General features: G+C 39.1%; 1 protein-coding gene across 3 annotated transcripts in view; it reads right to left on the reverse strand.

The window, feature by feature from the left end:
* Nucleotides 1-17916, reverse strand: part of LOC141944856 (uncharacterized) — a 127070-nt gene that overhangs the window by 33052 nt on the left and 76102 nt on the right. For all 3 annotated transcript variants that reach the window (XR_012629345.1, XM_074872112.1, XM_074872111.1), the window contains one exon: nucleotides 7602-7714. The gene's annotated coding sequence lies outside the window, so the exon portion shown is untranslated. The remainder of the gene's footprint in view (nucleotides 1-7601; nucleotides 7715-17916) is intronic.

A 17916-nucleotide genomic window follows, 5' to 3' on the forward strand; every position in this document is an offset into this window, starting at 1 on the left:
ATAAAGAGCAGCTTGTAAGCAAGAGAGGGAAACCAGTGTGTAAGAATGCCATTCGTGTGGGCACCAGTGGTCTACAGCCATGTAACTTATCAGCTTTGGTTTGCTATGTTAGAATAGGAATAATCATACCCTGTTGGGAATTCATAATATTTTCTATTTTGAAAGGGCTTTTCTTAATAGCACTGAAAACAGGAGAATCTACATGGAGCGCTTACAGCTGTAAGGGAAAAAGGGAAAACTGATTTTGGGATGCAGGAAACAAAAGAAGAATAAAGGACTGTAAGAGGATAAAAGAGAAAGGTAAAACAGGAAAGGAAAAGCGAGATGATTACAGACAATAAAGAGTGAAAAACAACTGGCAAAATTTGGGAGAAAGGTTTAGAAATCATACTGAAAAACAGGCAACGGGGATAAAAAAGACTAAGCATGTTAATCATGAGACACATTTCTTCGACACATTTTTTTAAGGAGAGTAAACTTTTTGTGCAGTAAAGTAATATTAGTATTGCTTAATTTTGATTCTACTGCTAAATCATTAGAGAAAGGAAAAAATTCGAAATTTTGTCAGCACAGTTTTGGTCTTTGGGGTTCCAATTCTTTGGTGAACTATTCCTTAACCACTTGTAAATGCTGGAAATTATATATGCTGATCCTAGAATAATATCCCTTGCTCCCCCCAAGTCTCCAATTATCCTTTAATACAGAAAATTAACCATTTATATTAAATAGTTAACCAGATCACCTCAGGGTCATTGCAGTATTCTCCCTAATGATGTAGTTTCTGCTTATGACTGAGTGAAGTTTTGGAAAAGCAGAAAAATATTTTGCAGAGACTCACAAAGTATCACATCTGGCTTTTTATATACTTCTGCATCTGTTTTTTGAGGTCTATTTCCTAATGGAGGAGCTTAATAGTTATATAGACAAGAGAGAGTCAAACTGATACAGCTGTGAGCATATAAATGCTGTGGTTTTCGATTGTGACCCTGGATAATACTAAAGTTGTAGAAATCATCTGGAATAAAAGGAACTACAGCAACAACAAACCCCAGAGTGCTTTCTTGCTAGTTTAAAAAGCACTGGATTTATCATTATGACCTAGCACATCTCTTTATATACATTCCCCTTCTCTTTATCATTTATGTAAGACCAGTTGCCGTGACAACTAAAAGAATTGTTTTAATAAAGCAATGTCCCCCTATATTTTAAATACTGCAGGTTCCCGAGACAAAGAAATCCACCCCACAACTTCAAAGATACAAAAATAATACACAACACAAAAAGAAGCTGAGAAAGAAAAAGGAGAACCGGCATACCAAATGAATTTGGCATGGAAATAGTATTTCTGGTCCACAACTCCAAGCACACGCTTACTGCTTATTATAAGCTTTATTACCGATACCTCCTACACCCCTAACTTCTTCTGCGTCCCCATGGCAAACCAATCAAAACCTGTGCCTCTTAATTGGACTCCAATCAAATAAGCACAACACAATGCAAGTATTACGAGGATACGGCCTTAAATGCGAAGAGCTCTATACCTACTGAGACCAAGGCATCAGTTAAAATCTGATGTGAGGTAGTGATGAAAGGCTCGTGGATTGCCAAGGGAAAGCAGATCCCGTGCATCTGAGCAAACAGTCTTCAAACAAGACTACACAGATGGCCCAAAGGAGGTTTGTCTTTGCTGGATCAGGTCCTTGCAGTGTAAGTAGCAATCCGAAAGTTTACTCTTAATTACAGAGACATGCGGGTGTACTGGTCAGCACAAATGACCAGAGCCTGGTGGGAAATTCTGGGAAGGAAAACGTGAACATCTTGGTTCACTGGAGTAAAATGCTAATTCTAAATTCTCCCTGTGTGTTGCTGTTCTTCAGATAGGGACTTCTGTGTGCTTTGTGCTGGCCTGGGGTGACAGAATTCTACCTATTCCACGAAGTTATTCAGACCACGAATAGTTAACAGAAAATGTACAAAAGAGAACAATCACACATTGTCAAGGGAGATGAAATTAAATATCCCAACAGACATTCCTGTTCATAAGACATTCTGGCCAACAGGCTTCCTCAGATACTACAGTGATAACAATATAATTAGTTTCATTATTAATGCTAATTCAATGGGAATTTAACAGAATAAATAGTTCAAATTAGCAATTTCTTTTAGGAGTTCTGGGCTGGCAACAGTAAGATCTGTCTCTGTGTAAAGCGACAACAGACAGCTTAAACTTCAGGTTTGCAACCTCTGCAACATTAGGCATCGCATTACTAACCCAGAGCTAGGTAATGATTCTCCTGCCAACCTTAATGAGCTTTCAGCTACCTAAGCGGGCTTCAAACTTAACGAGCACAGGTAGTATTAGCAGCAGCGTAGCCGCTGCAGCGCGGGGTTCGCAAGGGACGGGTTTATCTGCCTTAGAAGCTGATCTCTTGTGCTGTCACATCCAGCCAGCTCCTGGGACCCAGACCGGTCGGCCAGAAGCTGGTTCCTGCTAAGACGCCGTTCCGGCTCGGGCTTCAACCTAGTTCTTACTTGTGTGACAGTGACTACACCGAAACCCAGCGCTTGGACTACCAGGATGATTTGATTAGCAGCACAGCATGACTGGATTAGCAGCTGATGCACTGTGTTAACTCAAGTTTGAAGTCTCTCGCCACTTCTCTATTTTATTACCAATTTAAACATCGGTAGCACTTGTTCTTTAAAACAGGCTCCCAAGGGACTAGCTGACTCAAGTAAAAAGCACCACGCCACAAACTAGAGGTTTTTGTGGGTGAATGAAGTTGAGGTCCCAGTAACACTTGAGTTGGGTCTGTAGTTAACACTTCAGTGAAGACAGATCCTTATTTTACACATGCACACTCAGAGTTTATAAGATTTTTATGCTTTTTTTGCCCCATAAATTATTTATTTTCTGAAATACTTTTAGAACTGTGTAATTAACACCATGTTTCTGATTTTACATGGGAGGCAGCTTTTTAAAGATATTTTGAAGCATAAATTCTGCACAAACTATTCCATATACTTTTTTTACCTTTAAAAGCTTCCCTCTGCCACAGCGCATATTTTTGAATAGGAATCACAGATTACGTAGTTTAGAACCGTTGTTTACAGGAGTTTTACATTCCAAGTTTCCATCTTTTATTCCTCTGCAACTGTGAAAGAGTTAATCTCACATCTTAATGGGAGTTTGTCCTTAATAAGAAAGCATAAAGCAAGCCAACAATAATAAGCTAAATGAAGGCTATTCTTTTGCCTTTTGTCAATATTTTCATAGCGACAAATAGATCAAACACAAGATATTTTTTAAGGCTTTTATTTTTTCCCTCTTTGTAAATCATAAATGCTTTGGTATATTTAATTTCAAAATGAGTTCCCTGTGGATTAGGCTAACACGATGGATTAAAAAAACCTTCCCAAACCCTGCTGTATCTTAGATGGAAAAGTACACAAAATGTTCTTTTGCTATTTCCCCCTGCTCATTTTCTAGCGGCTGCTTTTTCCCCTATACCTAAAGACCAAGCTGTCTACGTTAATCAAAAAAGTTTCATAGTCCTATTCGGAGACTTCAAAACATTGTAACACATATTATTCAGAGGAAAATATTCAAGTACCTAAATATTTGCTACACCACACAGGTATAGCTGGCATATTCATGTGGGAAGAGGTAGAAAATTCCCCCCTGCAACACAAACTCAGCCCTTGAAAAGCAGAGGGAATACCTGCATTTTGCCACAGTCTGCACAAGGCACTACTTGGTGTCTTTTTGTGGGAGAAGGGTTTGAAATGTGTGCGAAGATCCAATGGACAACAGTCCTTCTCAATCTGTACAAGTTTTAAACCTTCCTAAGCAAGGTCAGAAGACACTTCTGTCCAGTGAGAGGTGTTTGTAAGACCTGACTAACTTTTCCATGCAAGGGCATTGGCCAGACTCTGAAAATATTCCTCTGCAATGCTTGCTTGCCAGAGGGGATTTAATTTGTGGACTTGAATGTCCTTTCTCCTGACTTTCTGTCCTTACTGGTTATATGTGACCAAGGGCTCCTCAGTGAAACATAGAGTACAGCTGTTAACAACTGCTGTAACATATGGACACAAGCCTTTCGTTAATGCAATAGGCTGGGGCTTGGTTCCCCGCCCCCATTAAATCTGTTTGATGGTAAATCCTTTTCCTGGAAAAAGCTTTTGTAGAAACGGTGAACTCTGGTCCAGCTGCGGACGGACGTGAAGGCAGCAGCGGTGGCAACGAGACAGACCATGGCCTCAACGCAGAGGGAACGTCCAAGGCTGGACTGCCTCCTCCTTCACGCACTGAACCAGAGAACAGAGTCTGAAAACCAGAAGCAAAAGTGACAGAACCAACTTTCTGTTTGATAATCCTCAACTCTTCCAGCTGGTCCCGGGCAGCTGGGATGTCTACCAGCACAAAAAGAGCCCATCAAGAGAACACCATGAAAACAGCCTTCATGGCTTCCTTACGTGTTTGGTGGCCCACCCGGCCCTCGTCCAAAGTGAAAGTGTGCCCTCTAAACATTTCACAAGAGTGGTAAAAGTACTGACAAGTTACTTACAAATAGCATCCTAAGTTTTAACAAATTTCTTTGGAGAGAGAGGCAGGCATGCAGCGTGAACAAAAAATAATGAATGCTAACTCTCAGAAAAACAAAAATCCCAGTTGCGGCTCCAAAAGATCATGAATTTCAGCTTTAGCATGGATGCAATTTTGGTTACTTACCATGTATTTGAAACAATTGAAGTGGTTTTTTTCTGTGTTTATTTTGGAGCCAGCTATTTTTAAGGTCACAATCCCTGCTAAGGGAGGAAACTCTGTCTCTAGGGTACTGGGAATTAAACAGAGGAAAGAAAAAAGCACAGAGAAAGTAGCTGCCTTACAGAGAGAATTCAAATGTTTTGTTTCCTTCCTTGTTCAGTCTGTAGTCAAAGAAGAACTTTACAGTAAACATTAACTCGTGTTTTTTTTAAAAAACAAATGTAATTCTGAATTTCACAGGAATTCTTTTTTAACTTTTTCCCTCCTGGAATTCCTTCTGATAAACTGCAATATAAAGGGACACCGCCACTTGTCGATCATCTTTTACAACCTCAGAGGTTAGGCTTATCACTCTCCTGTCTGCGGTGACTTATTTAACAGCACCTACGTCAAGCGAAGTATTTTGTGCAGGCAGTGTTCAGACTCGGAGATACAAATGAGGAGGTGCAGGGAAGGCAGCAAATGTTTTGAGAGCCTTGGAAAAGCCAATTGAGATAGAAATCAGCTACTGCAGAGGGCACATAGGAGTGCTGAGACCACAGACTCCTGTGCCAGGAACCAGAGGAAACCAGTGCTGAAGGAATGGTGCAGGAAAGGACGGGCGCGAGTGAACAGAGAGGCTGCACAGACAACCGAGGCAACTCCACCCCAGAGGAGTGCAGAACTGACGGCTGTCAGCCCGCAGTCTGCTCTGTCCCTGCTCGAGGAGGTCACACAAGATGATACCACTCTGTATCTGACACAAGGGATTCACTCTGGAGTCTTAGGTGTTAAGTAATGCAGAGAAGGATCAAAGCCAGCAGCTATATGGAAAGAGGCTTCTTTCACAACTTAATTGCTCATTTGCAAAATACCAGTGTTATTTATTTAAGTGGCTATGACCTTTTCTGATGCACTGGTCATGTGAATGCTCATGTGTGGGTGTCAGAAGAACATCATGATAATAAAATACTAATATTTTAGATCAGGAGATGCCCAATTTATTTTGCTGGGATAGCATCCCTACAGAAGCAGAGCTGCACCTCACTGAGGCAGGGGTTACAGCTGTTTCCAACTCTGCCCCAGGCTCTACATCTGCAGAAGAGAAATGCATTTGCATGCATTTTTCAGGTATCTTTTACTCATGGGCATACCAAGATCTTTGGAATCCTTCGTTTCAGCTAGCCTCTGCTCTTCTTGTCATATCCCAGATTACGGTACATGTCAGGTATGTTCCTCCAACTGCAGTGCCAAGAAGCATTATTTTGAGGTGCACAAGGTGACTTCCATGGCTCTAACTAAACACATAAAGCACATAGAGGCAGAGAATGGCACTGGCACACCAGTCCACAGGACATGCAGTGTCAACTAGAATTGGTTAGGGAACAGCGTGACCAGAATAATATCAAGAAGGCTAGCTGGTAAAGGAGGACACTCCCATGCCTTAACAGTGGTACAACGCTAGACATGATCTGTTCCTTGCTTACAAAGATGTCAGCAGTAAGACATAATGATTAAGGGAAAGTCTTTAATCTCTGCTTATTCCTTGGGCGCAACTTGGATAAAGAACACCAATAAAGTGCAGCAATTATCGAAACAGCAGGTTATAAGAAACTTAGGGGGGAAAAAAGAGGGGGTGTGATACAAGAGTTCTAAGAGTGGAAAAATAAGGAAAAATTTATCCAAATTATTCTTAGACTATTATTTTGCTTCAGAAAGGGCGCGCTCTGTCTCATACCCAGGCACCATAGTAAGAAACTATTATTTTGTTTCAGTTAGGATGCTCAAATTTGGGACATTAATAAAAATGGGACAGGAGCCCATGGCAATATAAAATAATTTTCTCTTCAGACATTGTCTTGTAGATGTATATGCAACTTATCTTCAGGTGATATCTGTGTGTTCATATGCAGCCTGACCTGAGTAGGGTACATACCTGTACCCTACTTTCCAGTGACACAAAAGAGCTACACAGCTTTTTCTTTTAACCACCTGCACAGATACTCTGTCATATACATTAATGTAAGTATCTAAAAATACAGATCAGAACTGACTGCTACTGGTGTGAAGGGAAACTGTGTGACCTCTCCATCCCATTTAAACACATTAGCAGGCTTTAATAAAGTCAAGCAATATTGTTAGCTATATTAGCACAACTAAACAGTCCTTGAGGTATAAAAGAACTGTGCATGCTCAAATGAGAGTATCAATAAATTTAAGAACTAATAGTATTCAAGCCATATGGTTACCACATTAAAACTAAGCTTTTAAGAGTTCAGGAAGGAGATTAAAAGCCTGTAAAGCATATTTAGATAGTGAATACACAAGAATTAGGTGTGTGTTTTGAGACTTGTTTTATTTAAATTCTGTTGTAATCAATACATATTTTGGAAGGCCACGAGAAACTCCTCAAGCAGATGATGTTATTCAATGAAGTCTGAATACAAGAATACTCCTTCTGACAGGCTGAGGGAATGTAGGCTTACCAAGAAAGATGTTCTAACTGAAACATGTGAATAATTAAGTCTGAAAGAATGTGGTAGCTGCATAGATAGGAAGAGCACTGTGTTACACTTGACCAAGACCAGAATACAACGCTGAGGGACTGTGAATTTTTCCAGAAGTTCAGGCTGTGGCAGGGTGTTCTAAGTAAGTATACCTTGCAGGAAGGTACTGCTTTAGATTTGCTAGCCTTCTGAAAGAATATACACTTTCCAAAACGTGAACAGTGGAATGTGTTTTTAGCAATGTTTCTTAAAAGCATACTTCAACTACAAAGGAGCAGAAAAAAAAAATCTGTTCAAGTGAAAGATCACTCTCTCAACTTCTTAATGCACATTAGGTGACTTACCAAAATACTTCTTTTTTGAGTCACACTACTTCTAAGTCTCCCTTGCTTGCTTTGACATCGTATCTGGAACAGACAATGGTAAGCAGAGTCTGGTTTGCATGTTATCAGTGAATCTGAAATAAAGAAAATAATTTTGTTCAGAATTACTTTTATTCTCCATGCCTCAAGGAACACAAGCACCATCAAACTTCAGTACCAACATACCTGAAAATCCCACTGAGCTGTCAAAGACAACATCCCAACTCATCAGAACCCAGCACCAATGATTCCATACAAGATGGATCTAAGTGAAGGCAGTTTTTAAATAAGATCTCATGTACAACAGCTTCTTACCCGTAACACTTATTATTCAACTGATGTCCAAGAGCAAGTCTGAAGCTCACTAATTTTCCCTTGCTAGGTCTGTTTTCAGTGGCATGCTGTTCAAAATATGACCATTGCTTGAACAAACTCAAGTATTTTCTATTTCTGAGTCTCAGATTTTCACTGTGACCATTTCCGAAACTCTCCCTTATGAAAGAATGACACATTTGTATTTATGAACAGCATGGCTCATGAACTTTCATACCGACTGGAATATTTTAATAAAAGCAGAAAGCTTTAGCTTTTTGTAGCTGAATCTCATGAGCATGCAACTCAGCAACCCAAAGTATCAATCTCATTAAGCCTCATGGCCTTGATTTTACACATTAATAATCTGATCACTATTTTTATCAAAATCAAGAAAGAGTCCATATGAGTTGATAATGGAATCATGAATCTCCGTCACTGCACGGCAACGTCAGACCATGTAAAAAGAATACAGTACTCTGATTATCTCTGCAACAATTATGTAACTTATACCTTCTGGTTTTCATCACTGACTGTCTTCTCAGTTGCCGTAATATCCAGCAAAAGTACGTGAAGCAAAGAAATCCTGTTGTGTTGAATGCGAGAAACTAACTGGTGGAAAAAAATCATCTATCTTTTACACTGTGCTTTGAAATCTAGGAACAATCCCAATTTGCCCCTCAGGACTGTTCAAAGGTTCCACCAGAGCTGTTCAGTGCATTTTACATTACATCACTGGGCTGCAAAATCCAATCAGGGAGATAATAATGTTTGCTATTTTTGTAATTACTCCAAGCATCTGTTGTGGATGAAGGTATGTCACATGGTTATGATTTAATAGCAATTAAAGATTTATTAATAGTGTGAGGTAGATCAAAGGTTAAATTTTAGCAGCACTTAATGGTTGATTGATTTAAAGATTAACAAAATGATTTGGCAAAATACGTTATGATTAAAATAGTGGCTTGATTACAGATTCGAGAATTACAAGATTCACACTAACTTACTACAAGGTATTCTGAATCAAAGTTTACATCTATATATGTATGTAAAACACAAGACAAACACACAAATAGCGGGGAAATATTTGGATAACCAGTGAAATATATACCATCCACACTTGTGAAGGTAAATGTGCATAGTTAAACACATAGATAGGTAAAGAGGTGGATGGAAGACGCCAGCCTAGAGTTAAAACTTTCCTCTTCTTGAGTTTGGAGTAAATGCTCACAATGTATCAGTCTTTCTCAATGGATGGTAACTGAGAGTTGAGAAGTCTGACTTCACCCTGGCCTTCTGTTGGTTTTGTGGGCAGATAATCTTCAAAATTCAAGAAGTCTGTGCCTGAGAGATGTCCCAGCCCAGGGGAGAAGCTGGTCACAGCCTGCTGTGATCCAGGGGAGCTCACAGGGTCTCACTTAGGGCCGCTATTTATAGGGTCCAAGATAATTGACTTTCATCAGGTAATTTTCCATTTCAGCCCAACTCGGAGGAGGAAATACTTTCTACGAGTTGCGCAGGCCCAGAACTTGCTAGATTTCAAAGGTCTGCTATCACCCCCTTCGGCCACGACCCAGGTACAGATGTACCAGGCTGTCAGGAGGTGATTGATTGTCATTATTGTTCCCAAGCGATAGGGAAAGCAGCAATCAGGTACGTTAAGGGGGTGCCTTGATGCTCTGGTCTGCTGCCTTTCGCCATCCATCTTGGGTTGGTCTGCGGCCCAGGAACGGGGGAATCGCACCAAGCACCGAGCAGTCCACGAGCGGGGACTTACACCACCACAGCATCCTGGTACCAAAAGCAAAAAAACCTGTCTTCCTCTGTTAAAAAGTTGTTGAGAAGGTAGTTTTAACTTCAGGAAATTACGAGCATTCTTGTTACATAGGACACATTATAATCATAGTCTTTTCTATCATCAGGTCTGTGAAACTTGTTAGGAAAAAAAACCCCTCCACAAACCTTGCTTTAAGGAAGACCTGGTGCCAAAATCTACACTGAAAAATTCTAACCATCTTCTGTACAGATTAAGTTATATTCAGGACATGATACCTTCCGTTTTCAGTGGCTGAACTCTCACTTTATACCTCTTCAGAACATTATGCAGAAATATGTTTCTTCATTCTTCCTGTGTGAGCTGTGCAAAAATCTACTGCTGACACAAGCAGCAGCATATCCAACAGTGAAAAAGCCTGTAAATGTCACTGGCAAAATATCTTTTCATTAAGAAGGAAAGCACACCCGTGATGGAATCTGATTTGTGTTTTACCGCTTTTAAAACTTCACAACTTACTAATTCCAAGTAGTGCTGGGCCTACCATTTTGGTAAGGAAGTACCAGCTTTTTAACACATCATCAGCCAGTGGTAGTTGCTGTATTATTCACATATTCTTTCACCTTTCCCAAGGTATAGCTCATTAAAAAGAAGTTTTGATGGAGCTTGCTGTCTTGAAGAAGAAGGTTTAAAGAACACTACGGCAACAAAATATAACTTCTCTCATATTTCTGCATTTCTAAAGACATAAAGTAGTATGAATAAAATACTCTTAATAGTAGCTGCTGTAATTATTCACCAAAACAGCAGGGGGAAAAAAAAAAAGTTGCGATACAGCTTAAAATGTATTAAATCCATTCACAATTAGCCTGGTCGCATCCTTCAAGTCAAAGGGAGTAAACCTGGAAGCTGAGTTCTAAGGTATAATTCCTGAGTTTTCATTAAGCACCTGCTGCCATAGGTATTGAATAGGCACAACATTTGTTATTCCTCAAAGCACTGCACTGAAAATGCACATACGAATTAAAGAATCAGACAAAGTTGCATGTGTGCCTAACTAGGCTTGCTCCCACGCAGAGAGAGATTAGGATATTCCTCGCCTGGACTCTGAGAGTTGCCTATGAACAGTTATTGTTTGGCTACAAAGAGCAAAATTCTCTGCAGGGTGCTTTACTGTGATTTTATATCTAAGGGAGGAGTAGTATTTAGTCTTGTTAATGACATTTTCCAGAAACTGCTTTGGATACATTCTTTCCCTCCCCAAAATTATTTTTATGATCGTCAGTACAAATTACTCCCAAGAATAGACTGTCTTCTTACACATGCAATGTCAAATGGAACTGATCAAAATCTAATCTATTTTCTTCACAGGTTTTTTTTCTACAATGGATATGTATGTATTTGTGTAAATCTGTATTCCAAACATTACTCCATTATTTTAAATAATAAATACTATTTTTAAAAGATAAAGTAAAATAAAATAAATAATAACTTCTTAAATTATAAATAATAAATCAAAAAGAAAACCAATACTCAGCTTCCACCATCAAACCTATCACTTCAAACTGCTCTGCTTCTATAAGGAAATTAAAGTTTTATGCTGCCAGTACTGAGAATCCAATATGAGCCTTATCCTTTGCACATAAAATGCCTTGCTTTTGCTCCAAACTCTCAAAGCCAGCTATGTTCTGGTTATCTCCTTCACGTGCCATATGTGTCCTGCAGTAAATTAAGTACCACAACTTCTTGCCTCCCTGAGAAAAGGCGGTGCCAGCTGTATTTTGCATGCCTACACGCAGCAAGTGCTAATTTCACAGATTAAACAGGTTTTCTCTAACTGTAACCACAATCTATGTATTACAATGCCACTAGGGATTTCCCCCCGCTTTACTCAATCCAGAGCTTTACTATATCGCTATCCATTATAACTGATGTACATTTACTATGCACATACATATCCATAAAATAATATGTTCTACGTTTTTATCCTCTGAAATATGAATTAAGGAATTGTCTTTGGTGACAGTCCGCTCTTTTGTCTGTGCATTACCAGCAAAAGAATAACAATGCTCAATGGATTTCAATCAAGAATTAACAAGAGGAATGAAAAATGTTTTATGTAGTTCCCTTTCTTCATATGCACAACTAAATCAGGCGTGTCTTCTCGGTATTCGTGCAGATAGACACTGTTTTCATACAGTTATAAATAATCACTGAGATTATCATCACAGAAAGAAGTTAGCGGGGAACAAACACATAAAAAGCCTTTCTGTTTTTGTTTATTTATACACTGTATTTCACAGCACTTTTTCCTATCGTAAGTCAACCAGTTAGACATTGCTGAAAGAAACCTTGCCCAACAACAGCAGGAAGAGGAAAAAAGCCTCGGAATTATTTTCTCAAAGAAACTAAAACCAAACCAAAACAAGGCACAATATTAGAATGACATTAGAAATTATATACCAGATTTTACCAGCTGGGGGAAAAAGGGCAAGCTAAGCATGTCCCTTTAGCTCTCCCATTTCGTTAATTCTTCACCAGTGCATGTACCTACAAAAGACTTCAGCTGAATTCCAGTTTAATTTCTCCCTAGACTATCCTGGAGACATTCTATTTAAATATGTTCTCATTTTCTTCATGTCATGTTATGTGTTTCTTCCCTGGAAGTGCAGTGTGTTGTCCTGAGAGGGTAATACAGGTAACATTTAATACATAATTGTGAAATAATAGTAGCATCTATCAACTCTGAATTCCACTGGCACTATTAATTCTCACAGAATATACCCACATAACTGAGGCCACAAGCTCTGGGACTCCAAAATGCTGTGAACCATTTTTAGCACCAGCAGCAGGGAAAGAGGAAAGTCAAGAAAAGTCAATTTGCATGAGGACCGGTGACTAAACCAAGTCTCTGTCCTGGTTCTGACAGCTGCCCTTAGAACTTTCTCTCACTCTCCCAAAAACACAGTGTTTGTGTAATCACAAGGAAACAAGGAAGACGAACTATCCGTAAAACATACTTGAGTCTCCCTTTCAATGGCATCTAATTTTTCAGTTGCAGTTTTGCACTGAGCATTCATTAATTCAACAGCAAAACAGTGGATGAACCACAAAGTCTAAGAGGAAATCTTTACTTTCAATTTTCTTTGTCTAATCGCTGACAAAAATATCCTCAGAGTAGACACTTCCTAGACAGTAACAGACCCATATCCAGCTCCAAGAATCTAGATGAAATATGCAAACTAAATGATGTACCAACTAATATGTACCACTAATGCATGTATAACCTTAAAAAGCACAAATTCTGTCTAAAATCCCGGAAAATTCAGTTTAGAAAAAGATCACCATCTTTGCTTTTTATTAGCTAGGAGTATACACTGCTTTCACCTGAAATACTGCTGCATTTTCCAGAATCCTACATTGAATTAAGTGGCTGCTTTACCACCTGCACTCTAACTAATATTATCTCAGCAAGTGTCACTGGAGTAATGCAATGCAAATAGGACTTGTATTCTCATCTCCACTTCTAAATTGTACTCGTGCCCTGAAAAAGTAGAATGCATGTGACAAATTCAATGCCCTTTATACTTTTCACCAGTAACACAATTCGGGAATGACCTGAGAAGTCAGGCATATGACTAAAATTATGCATGTGAGTGGTTCTCCAGATCTCAGAGAAGCCTACGCTGCCCAGTCACCACCGAAGCCGAGTTAAGAGAAAAACAAATGTCCCTGCAATGAGCGATTCCGTTGCTCAAATCCAGCTTCCACTTCCAACCCAAAGAAAAGCTAGCTGTGGTGGCTTATGTGCTGCTCTGTATGTAAGACCCTAGAAAGCCACATCCTTTTTGCCTCTGTTTCTCTGCAAGGCTGCGGATCAGCAGCACTCTGCTTAAAAAACCGGGTGGTGTGAGATCTGCCGCTCCCCACCTGCGCTGGGTGGCCCAAGGGGGACGCAGAAGTGAACCCTGTGGCAGAGAGCTCAGAGAGCACGTTCATACATGCTGGACAGAAATCCAACCTTTCTAAAGACCTAGGAGGATCTAAATAGCCACTCTTCTTCTGGAATTTGTTTAGCAGTCACAAACTTTAGAAGTCTGAAAAACACTCTTTACACCAGAGCTAATCAACTACCACACGCGATAGGACGCTCAGGTTTTGTCACTTCATACTCCCATACTTGAGCCCTGACACCCAAAAAAAGACTTAAGAAAGGCTTCCTATAGTGGGATGCATATTTTCTTCCAATATCAATGTTCTTTCAGAACAGTGCAACGTGGATGAACATCTGAAAACAGCATGGCAATGTGGAAACAGTGCCTGCATTTTACTTTTTTTTTTTCCTATTTTAATTATCAAGGCAGAAAGAAATTTAAGTATTGAAGGTTCTAAGTTTAAATTCATTAAACTTGCACATTTATTTATCTAAGCAGAGAAAAATCAGCAAGCTGAAAAGTAACTGAAAAATATTTTCAGTAATTGAAATGAAGTAACCAACATTAAGTAGGGGAAGGAAATTTGTACTTTGTTTTAATACGCAATTTTAATATAACACCTACTTAGGATGGCATTTGAGAGTTTGCATAAATATTTCAGCATTCTAAATTCCATCTTTACCAAGCTGTACATAATCACACTTCTTATTATCATTTTCACTGAAACAGAAACTTAGTAAACAAATATTTAATTTCAGTACCTTAAAGCAATAATAACAGAGCTGTACCTTTGCCTGCACTCTATGTCCATCTTCTCTGTGCCCAGGACTATTTTCAACTGTAAATGATTCCAAAAGCTATAAATGCACAGTAAGATACATAACTTGCTGCATGATTGAAATGGCTTCCGGAAGGAGGATGCAAAATCTGAACTGTCACCTCCAACTCTGTTTCTCAGTGACACGGAGGCAGAGTTCCACAAATAGCTGGGAAGTTATATTAAGAGGTTGTGTGATGTCCTGCCAGGATCTTTACTAGGCTTCTAGAGTACAAAGGTTATATATTATTTATTTATAGAGGAGGAGGATACTGTACAAACCATATGAGGTTTTAGGAAGCTTGTACTTCTAACCTGAGTGATTCTGTGAAATAATACAATGTACATCACATTTTGAGAATGGCATTAAAGTATGCCTGTAATTGAAAGGTGTCCCCATTAACTAGTATATGGTCTTGATTCAAGGAGAAAATCAAGATGCATGCTTAAATCTTGCTCAGCTGGGACACAGCTTACCTTGTTTTATGGTTTAAAAGGAATTTACAGGAGACTTCCATCTCTTTTAGATAGACTGAGCAGTGGCAAGATGAGGATTTCTCTTATTATGTGTTTGTAGAGCACAGCCGTATCTTCTTACTCTACACGTAAAATGAGTTTCTCTTCTGCATTTGCACAGCACACTGTACGACATGTCCTAAGTGTGATGAGTCCATCCTCCCCAGCCATAACATACACCAGTTTATGATAAAGGGGTTGGTTAAGATTTGATTCTCACCCCAGTTCTGCCATCTAGTAACTGCAGTCGCTTGGTCAAATCACTCCTGCCTTGCCTCTGCTCTCCTGGGACCAGGTAGTAGAGCACTAATGTTTGCCAGACAGCTGTTGTGTGGCTTAATTATCTCCACAAAGCAAAACAGAATTACTGCAAATTGTTGTTCAAGGACTTGAAATGCATGCCATGCCTGTCAATAGTATCAGCAAATCAATCAGTATTTTGAGTACACACAAATACAGGCTGTTTTCTAACAAATAAACACATTTTTCCCCTTTCCAGTTAAAGAAGGGAATAAAGTAGCCTTCAGGCCTGTAGTGAACCCTGCCTTCCCTCCCACTCTTCACTTATTAACAGGCTGGAAAACTAAAGTATATTGTGCCTATCTCTCTAGACACTGTTTTTATTTTAACATTACTGATTTTCAAACTTGACAGAGCCTTTAATAAGATATAATAGGAAAGCTGAACGTCAGTCCCAAGAGTCAGAAAAACACTCCATTTTAACCTGTCTGAAATGCAGCAAACAGCTTCAAGAAAGAAAATGAACAGACAGAATTACTTAAATATTCTGTGTCAAGATACTTCTATTGTATCAGTATGAACCTTGAGTATACGTGAGACATAGATGCCCTCTGGAAGATGTATGAAGTCACTGATTTTAGAAGTTGCTATTTGAGATTTTTTGCTTAGTCTGCATTTATTTTGATTTTAAATGGTATTCTGCCAATTCAATTTAGAAATAAACTGATTTCCTACCTTATCTGAAAAATACAGCTATTAGCAATCCTCCTAATACAACGAAGCTGGTCATTGCCAGCCCACACCAATCCCATAATAGTGGGATTTCTAGTGTTCTTTTAAGATGTTTTGATGGGCAGTACCATTTTCTGAATGTATTAATCCTCAGTTTCCTTCTGATTTCTGCTCAACACATTGTGGGAAAATTAATTCCCATTTTTTACCTGTTCAGGCATCTCAAGCTACTTTTGACATTTTTTTTTGATGGGTTCAATCTTCCACTGTCAGCAATGTAAAGTCCATGGCATTTTCTTACTTACACCTTCCCTCCTGTTGTCTTTTTCCATCTCCATCATAACAATGCCTCTTAAAAAACCCTACCTCTGCCTCTGAAAAATCCCTACCAAAATGGAGAAACTTGTTTTGTTTAAAACACTGGATTAAAGGTGAGTATCCACGTTTATTTCCTGCAATGAAACAGATTTTCAAAACAGCTTCTCTCCAGTGCTAAAAGCCCACCACTGATGTCAGATTTTCAAGTGAGCTCAGCATCAACTAGTTTCCTGCTTCAATTCTTCTGATCAGGTATTTGAGATAGCTCATGGCCAATAAAGCTGCGTATTTTTCAAAGTCCACCCTTCTGTTCTGCTGTCTAAACAGGACTTCACTATCTTTGACATTCTGGCCCTAATCTTTCTGTGCCCCAGTATGTCATATGAAAAGCAAAAAAAAACCAAAAAAAAAGGTATTTGTCTTCTCCCAAGGTTTATCTTTACATAAAAGGAATTTAGGATGTACATGATCAAATACTGTACTGCACACAGCTTGTCTTGAATTTTAACCTGGAACTCCACTATAAGACTCATTTAAGAATACCACTGTTGTGTCACGCAATGTCATGCATTATATTTACTATAATATTTTGCCAAAAAGAAGATTTAAGACACTTAAGCCAGCTCAGTTTCAGTGGACTAAAATTTGCAAAGCCTGTCTGCACTAAGAAGCCCGAAGTGAAATCTAGTAAGGAAAAACTCCCGCAGGCAGCAAGATTTTACGGTGATTTAGTTAAAATCAGTCTCTCAATATCATGATTTTGTATGTTTGTTCGGCTGGTTGTTTGTTTGCAGGAGCAACCTTAGCAGTCTGCAAAACCTGGTGAGTAAATAGTAATTTTAATACTTTGCTCTTTTCATTGCTTTCCATTTGAAACTCTTAATGTGTTCTACAAACACAGCAAAGAGCTCTTCTTTTTATTTAACAAAAGATGCTACAAAGGAGCGACTGTGTCTGAGGATGAAGGGCAGCTCAGGCAGCTGCAATTGCTCATTTCCAACTCTGTGCTAGGCCCAGTCTGAAGGATAAATCCACTCACTCTTTTCATCCCATAACCTGAGGGTTCAGTGGTGGGTAGAGGCTACATGGGACCTATAGTACATTACACGTGTTCTACTGTTAAGCCCAGAAGAGTTTAAGAACACTCTAATCTTAAGCACACCTTGTGACTTCTGGCAACATCCTAACTCATTAACTACAGGTGTGTTTATAAAACACTGGTTCTACCAGGAAAGAAAAGGTACCATCAAACTCTTAGAAGGTGGAAAATTTGACAATTTAACACTTAAAGTCTTTCTGATCTCCTTTGCCTATTTAAGTATTATTTAAGCATTTATTAGCCCATTCTAAGGAGATCATGTGTCTCAATATGTAACTGACTGGTGACTTCTGTTCTTCCTAGCTTGTTTAAATGTCAGGGTTCCTCACGCACCTTTACTCTCCTCTTCCTGCTTCTCTCTACCATTCAAGTCTCTTATCACTGGAAAGCTGAAAATCACTGAACACGTTGATCTCAATACGATCCCGATTAGGATCAGCGCTCTACCCAAAATGAGGGATATCCAACACATATCAAATGATAGCAAAGTCAAAAGCATAAGGTGTTCATCAAGCAAATATTTAAAAAACCCACCACCAACAAATGTGTTCCAG

Source organism: Strix uralensis, chromosome 5 (assembly GCF_047716275.1).
Source record: "Strix uralensis isolate ZFMK-TIS-50842 chromosome 5, bStrUra1, whole genome shotgun sequence".
Taxonomy (NCBI): Eukaryota; Metazoa; Chordata; class Aves; order Strigiformes; family Strigidae; genus Strix; species Strix uralensis.